The sequence below is a fragment of the Macadamia integrifolia genome, chromosome 5, assembly GCF_013358625.1.
Source record: "Macadamia integrifolia cultivar HAES 741 chromosome 5, SCU_Mint_v3, whole genome shotgun sequence".
In the NCBI taxonomy this organism is placed as follows: Eukaryota; Viridiplantae; Streptophyta; class Magnoliopsida; order Proteales; family Proteaceae; genus Macadamia; species Macadamia integrifolia.
In genome coordinates, this window is record NC_056561.1 from 34,668,040 (window position 1) to 34,674,626 (window position 6,587).

Below are 6,587 nucleotides of genomic sequence, written 5' to 3' on the forward strand. Positions count from 1 at the left end.
TTTCCAAGTAGTTTGATCCCTGAAATAGAACATCGGAGAGATTTTCTCCCTTTTAATGCCCTAAACAGTGACTTTGGGAATTTTATTGTGCGTTTCTCTTATCTATGTCAATTTAGCACAACATTATGAGTTTTCCTTGTTTTCATTGCAATATTAGGCTTCTCTTGTGTTCAATAACCGTTCCTTTGCAATTTGCCCCAAATTTGGATGGTATGATAGCCCTAAAATCCTTATATAATTTGCCCAAACAAAGAGGGCAACAACATTAGGAAAATTTATACCTAGCCACATCTTGGATTCTTTGTTTATATTTGAATCATAAATCTTCAAGCATATTAGAATCATCATTAGTTGTTTCCTTTGAAATGTAAACCTCCCATTTGGCTAGATTCCCAAATTTGAACTTCTCTACTTTGTTGGTATGCTTATTTGGGGATCCTTCAATTTCTTATTCTAAACCCAAATAGGGATATGCTATCTCTTGTTTAATCTAGTATGGTATCTTGTGTTCTCTTGAAAGGATCTATTCATTGTATACATTCTTGGATTGTTCACGCATTAAGACCACATTTCACTTGGGTCATTGTATACCTCAATCCACACATACATTATCTCATTCATCACTTTGCATCTCCTGTGTTTGCTTGGTAATTTCCATCACCATAATCCTTCATATCTATGTATTTCACTTAGCCCATTTAGGTATTTGGGTTTAATGATTTGTAAAATATCAGCTTAGATCACATTTCCCTAAAAAAAATTCTGCCATATGCTGTTATAGCTCATTCTATTTATCTCTTTGATTCTATTTCTACTATCCGTCTCGACTTGATACTCCTTATACTTTGACTTCTTATTTTACATCATGTGCTTATCTTTCTTCTTTACATTTTCAGAATTCCACCAAGAAGAGGTAAGGAATCCGTAGAGCCATCAAGGAAGAGAAAAACTTCTAAGGCTAGGAAGCAAGAGGTGGGGTCTAGTTCTTCGGCCCCATCACCATTTAGGGAATGAGAGGACTCGTCCGACTATAATGAGATGGTCTTCCACAGTGTGAGAGTTGCATCATTGTGGAGCACTTTCCGTTCACTACCGGTGATATTGAAAAAGCAAGTGATTGTGGAGCACTTTTCTCGCATTCACCTCTTAGAGAGGTTTTCTGCCCTTGGTTGGGAGTCCATCCTCAACATTGACCGGCCATGCTACAAAGGTTTGGTGAGGAGGTTCTACTACAATCTAGAGGCCACAGAGGAGGAAGGGGAGTTCGCCATAGTCAGTATGGTGAAGGGTGTAGAGATCATCCTTACTGCAGATCGGTTGGCGGAGATTTTAAGGATCTCTTTAGAGGGTATTCACTATTACAGCCCTCCGAGGACCAGAGGCATAGGCCCACTGATGAGCCAGGACATGCAGGAGCACATCTATGAGGTGATTAGTGGTTCACCAACGAGGCCTACATTCGAGTTGGACTCTTCCCCTGAGGGTAGGGTATTTGCTAGGTTAGTGCAGTTTAACCTAGCTCCTAGGAGTGGTCACCAGAATCAAGTAAGTTTCATGCCCACCTATCTAGCCGCTTGCCTGCTATTTGCCCTTGAGGGCAACGTACCTAGACTATGCCTCCCCTACTTCATGTTGAGGTTTATGCATCACCATGCCTTACATCCCGAGGATGCCAGCCTACCCTATGGTAGAGCTCTTACTCGAGTCTTCGAGCATTTTGTAGTCGATCTCTCTGAGGAGGAGAGATCGGTCCCAAGGGACAAGTTCTCTGCAAGGAATTTGAGGTAAATGAACCTGCGTGCCTTGATGGTAGAGCCTCAAGCAGCTGAGGAGTAGAAGGAGGAGGAGGGTGTGCCCATGGTTAGGATGAGCATACTAGAGATGACGAGAGTCATTTCCCGTACCAGGAGGAGGATTTCCATGGGGTACCTGATTATGAGGAGATCAGAGAGGAGGAGGTGCCTTTGGATACTAAGGTGATAGATCTCTCTTCCCATGGAGCTGGTGGTTCCAGATCAGTCAGAGCTAGTGGCCCGGACATGCCTAGTGCTTCTGGCACATAGCCCATGGCTCTACCACCTACTAGAGAGGCACCTATCCTATAGGATATCCTATTAGAGTTGAGGTCCCTAAGAGAGAGTTAGGCTGAGCTTAGAGGTCAGCTTGGAGAGAGTGTGGCCAGGGAGCAGGGGCTTCTCAAGAGAGTGGATGAGAACACCAGTAAAGAGCTTTGGACGTGGAGACAGTTTGGAGAGATGGAGTTCAAGTTTCAACGACTCACCTGGGATATGTACCACTCTTCTAGGGTGATCTCTGCGGATGTCCGATGGGTATAGAGGAGAATGGTTTGCCTCTATGATCGATTCACTCATTGGGACACGCACCTCAGCATCGACTCTAGGGTTCACTTAGGAGAGCCTTTCGATATCTTTAGCGATGACTCTGACTAGTGTTTTGGGCTGGTGGCCTACTACCCTCTTTTGACCTTTTACTTGTCATTCTTACTTGAATTTTTAGTTTTAATCGACAGTCTTAACTATTTTGGGTTTCATAGTTGACCTTCTTGCTTTACTTACGTGATTGAACTAGTATAGCTTTAAGCAATGATAGCATCTGCCATTCATTTTGTAATTGATTTCATTTGTGTTCTTAAAATTTGAATTGTGATCTTGATAGTAATTGTAATTTTTTTTGAATGGTTGGCTTATATTAAAGTGGTTTGATAGTCGCCGACACAGCCACCATATGTTATTATCTTATTATTCTTGTTGTCTATCAGGTTTTATATTTGAAAATTTTTTGTTCTCGCATTTTACGCCGTTATGCTGTCAAAATTTTGTTAAAATTTCCACTAACAAGTACATTCAATTATGAAAATTTTAATTTTAGTTAATCAGAATTCATACTATCAACGCATGCATGCCACGAATGCAAATGTTACAAATTTTCACATTTAAATTAAGGCTTTTTAACTTTTCATAAGGCTTTCATTTTCACCCACCCCATACCAGTTATAGTTTCTATGGGGTCTATGCAGTATGCTATAGGCAGGCAGAGCATCGCGCTCTGATACCACCCTTGTCACACCCCACCGGTATAGAACCGAGCTGGTGACCGAGTTAACTCCGGTTAACTCATAAACCTATTAGGATCAACAATGTAGTAACTGCAATACAACATACATCTACTAAACTAATATCAGACATGTGTTTTTAGTGCAAGACCTGTTCATAATAATACCTATAGTTGTTTCCCAAATACTTGATACCCAAATTGAGTCATAAAAGTTATATAAATTTGGGTCCGAAGGCATGATATATACACAAAAGATAACAATTTAAGCATCAAGTAATAAAAGAGAGTACATCAAAAAGAATAAAAAAGAATCATTCATGAGTCACAGCTGCCATGCAGCACAATCCTCTCACGTGCAATCGGCACCAAGCTCAAACTCGTCAGGGACCCACCAGTCCTCAGATGGAAACTCCACAGTGGGGTCCGGCTCCTGATCACTAAGCTGGTAACCTGTAAAATCACCTAAAAAGAGTTGTGCACGTGGGATGAGCTCACTAGCCCAATAAGTGGAAAGGAAGACCACACAAACAGTCACAACATAATTGTGTCTATATACAATTTATTTTAATCCTATTAACCTAACAACATTACTAGGTCATAGGTTTTGTGCTACTCATAACCTCAGTGTGTGTAAGCCCCCGGTACGAGCCGAGAATCTCATCCCGCGATCTGCCCATAGAGTTGTCGGAGAAGGCCCACCGTTGGTACTAGAATTTAAAATGCAAGCCGACTCCCGATAAATTTAAATGACAGAAAGTAAATGGGTGACTCCACCCAAAATAAAAGCAGTACGATCGACCTTCTGAATATACCACCGGGGTTACTGACTATCCTAGCGATCAACCGTGCATACTTCTAACTACTGCAGGAGTTCGACAATCATAACCCGATGCTTCCCCCCAATGATCCCCTAACATATAAACCCCTGTTGAAAAGGGTCGTAGCACAAGGGTAAATCACATTCTAGCCACATGCTTCTACATGAGCATAGTACGATTATACAATGGCACTGCGTCCCATACCACAAGCCACCATGCACTTGTTTCCAAACCGACTATGGCATCTAAAATCTAGCATGCATATCATGTTCAAATGAGATTCCTCCATCACATATATCAAGACATAATGAATATTCTATCATAACACAAAGCATAGCATATTACATAAATGCAAATTTAAATGCGTGATATGGTATATGTGATGTCTAGTCTACACACAAGTGATATGATGACATGACTAGACTAATATATGTTAAATGATGCATAACATTTTAAAATTAAATCAGAGTCCACTCCCCACTTACTTGTATATATACACAGTGCTTGTACCCGGTACGAAAAAGATCTGATGTGTGGGTACGCGTATATTGAGTATTACCTATCATAAACATAATGGTTTGTCATTTCACTATTTTGGAGTCAAAATCATCATGTTTGAACACTAAAATTGGGTTTAGAATCATAAATGGGGGTTACCCATCAAATTTGGACCAATTCTGGGAATTCTGAAAAGACAGGTAGGCTAGAGCCAAAGACCGGTGGCCTATGTAGCCCATCGGTTACTCTAGAGCCTAGAAACTGAGTTCTGGGACTCAGGTGGGCTAAAACCAGAAGACCGGTGAGCTACAAGGTTTTAGCCTGTCGGTTACTCCAGAGCCTAGAAACTGAGTTCTGGGAACTCAGGCGGGCTAAAACCAGAAGACCGGTGGGGTAAAAATATCCCCCAGTCTTTAAACAAAATTTTTTCAACATCGTTCTCGACTTTTCTTCGGCTTGGGGAACTTGTTTGGGGACAATCCGACGACTCAAACCACTTATCTAAGGCCCAATCATGTATCCTCAACCTAGATCTAAGATCAAAACAAAAGAAAATGAAGGTTCTTACCTCTTTCTCAAGAACACTAATGAAACCCCAAATTTCACTTCTTTTTCTCAAGAACCTCCAAATACTCTAGATCTTCACCAACACTCCTTCCAAATCTTTCAAAATCATTATGCACACCTCCCATTAGACCTTAGATTTGATTATCCAAGTAGGATTAGCAAGATAGCAAAATCCAAGTGGGTTCTTTCCCAAAAATCAAAAAGAGGGGTTTCCTAAGAATCTTTGGAATGTGTACAATACCTACCTCAATTCGAAGATCTTGACGAGCTGATCATTGATATGGGCTCAAAATATCAAGACCTAGCTCCAGTGAAGCTCTACGGTCAACTTCCCCTTCTTCTTCTTTCTTCTTCTTCCTCTTTTCCTTTCTTCTTCTTTCTCTCTTCTTTACTCTCCCACCGATCAACTAACATTAATGAGGGAAAAGACAATTAATGTCTTCCCTTTTATACTGGGGTCCCGTAAATATATCTTCTAATCTCAGGTGGGCTATCTTAGGTGGATGCATCTCAAGTGGGTGCATCTCAGGTGGGCTAAATCTTAAGTGGGCTATCTCAGGTGGGTATTTCTCAAGTGGGCTTCAATAGGAATAAACTCCCACATAATATTAGATTACGTTGACACCCACAAATATTAGTACGTAACTTTAATTTTTGTGCATGACCTCGTGATGCGTGCAAACGCAAGGCTTTGGACACGTATTACACTTGGTACCCACTCGGTCATGTCAAGTCAACCCGAGTTCAAGGTCACCCTTGTTACCATATTCCATATGGTACCTGTGTCAGTTCTCTTTGGTTCAGCCCCTATATGATCAAACTAAGTCAATACGGATAATTAGACCAGGTTTAGGAAGTAGGGTATCACAAGGTTACTCTATGGTTTTGAACAAGAATGCTTCAGCTGCTTCATCATTTCCAATGGCGCTTGGTCCTGCTCCATTCCCCTCCCCCCTTTTGCTATATCTGGCTAACCCTCCCTTCAGGTCTTCGTGGTAGAGATGATAAAATACCATGACTTCTCTCTCACTCCGTTTATTTAGCTCCTCTTTTGCTTAGGATCTAATCAGATCTGAAGGCCCCCTTGTCCCTTAGCTAGCCTAAGTCTATCTAGTTTACAAGCTCCTGTGTCATAGTTTTATTACTTGGCGAGCCATTTCCAACTACCTCCCTACATGGTTTTTCCTCATCTATTGGCACATTCAAGTTCCATCCTCTTGTTGTCTTTGCTGGAATGGTACCGAGGATGTTGATCATCTCTTCTTCTCCTGCCCCTTCTCCTCTATACTCTGGAAGAGGGTCCTTTGTAGCCTGGCCTTCAAAAAGAGCACCCTCCTCAGTAGAAATTTTGATTTAGATTGAAATGACCTTTGTTGGTTCCTCCATCTGTGACACCACCGAAAAGCTTGCCATTTGTGCTGCCATCAACCATATTTGGATGGAGTGAAATCTTCATAAATGGACATCCAACTCCCAATCCTATGATCAGATTTGGAAGACCATTTACATCAATGTTAGCTCTACGCTTGCCTTCTACTTCGATGTTAGCTCCACGGTTGCTTCTTGGTTTTATTTTGCTTTTTTTTTCTTTTCTTTTTTTGGCTTTGTTGGCTTGATGTAAGCCTCTCC